General features: G+C 46.2%; 1 protein-coding gene across 1 annotated transcript in view; it reads right to left on the bottom strand.

The window, feature by feature from the left end:
- Nucleotides 1-934, bottom strand: part of dnajb2 (DnaJ heat shock protein family (Hsp40) member B2) — a 9,759-nt gene extending 8,825 nt beyond the window's left edge. Inside the window, exon 1 of the mRNA XM_020607714.1 lies at nt 644-934. The gene's annotated coding sequence lies outside the window, so the exon portion shown is untranslated. The remainder of the gene's footprint in view (nt 1-643) is intronic.
- Nucleotides 935-940: the final 6 nt, after the last annotated feature.

Consider the following 940-nt stretch of genomic DNA (forward strand, 5'->3'; position numbering starts at 1 on the left):
CAGTCTAAGTCACCTGTAGATGGAAGCATTCACCTGTTATTAATGTCCTATTAAGGCTATTTTGTAAGCAGCCTAAATGTAGGCTTTAGCATAAACATTCAACAGTATCTATCTATCAAGTGCTGTGCTCTTGGAGTGATAAGACCTCAGTACAGTCACTGGTTCCATTATAGCTCCAGTCAGAGCCAGTATGATAACCACTATGCCAATGTCATTAGTGGACTGCAACTGTTTCGGGGCTGAAGGGGATTTCCAAACTGAGGTAAAATGACTAAACTTAACTTTCTATGCCAGCCGGCCCCTCTTCCCGAGAACAGCCATGCGCTGACACAGGTATTAATGGTATGTTATTTCTAGCATTATGGCATGTGACAACTGCTGCTGACATGACAGTAGGCCTACACAAACTACATACAGGGGCAGATGCACTTGGAGGCACAGGTGCTGTCTTTAACATAGTGTACCGCTAACATTATTTGGTATGTCGGCGACGTTATTTCCTATTATGGTAAAGCTGGACATCCATAATAAACAGTTGTGGCTATGGGCTGTTGGCTGTGGGTAGCCTGAACCTGTCACGACTAACCAAAACCATCAGCTCCGCTACAGTCTGAGTCTTCGGCCTAATTACAGAACTGTTTACCTGCTGCCGTTTGGAGCGACAATGACTCTCTTATGTTAACGGTGCTTGGAATACGGTCTCCCGTTCTTCTTCGTGACTGCCACACACACTCCAGCGTCAGTATGTTTCCTCGCCGCCCACAAGCATAGATTTTCTAACAGTACAATCCCACTGTAAGGCACCGTTGTGCCACTGCGGTCTAGTTAATGAGCTCCACCGGCAAAACAAGCGCAGAGCGAACCCTGTTTACAGTGTGTTCGGTATTCAGCTGCACGCGCTGCGTCACTATATCAGCTGAGAGAGAAAAAAAAATGGAGC

Source organism: Monopterus albus, unplaced genomic scaffold, assembly GCF_001952655.1.
Source record: "Monopterus albus unplaced genomic scaffold, M_albus_1.0 scaffold88.1, whole genome shotgun sequence".
Classification (NCBI taxonomy): domain Eukaryota; kingdom Metazoa; phylum Chordata; class Actinopteri; order Synbranchiformes; family Synbranchidae; genus Monopterus; species Monopterus albus.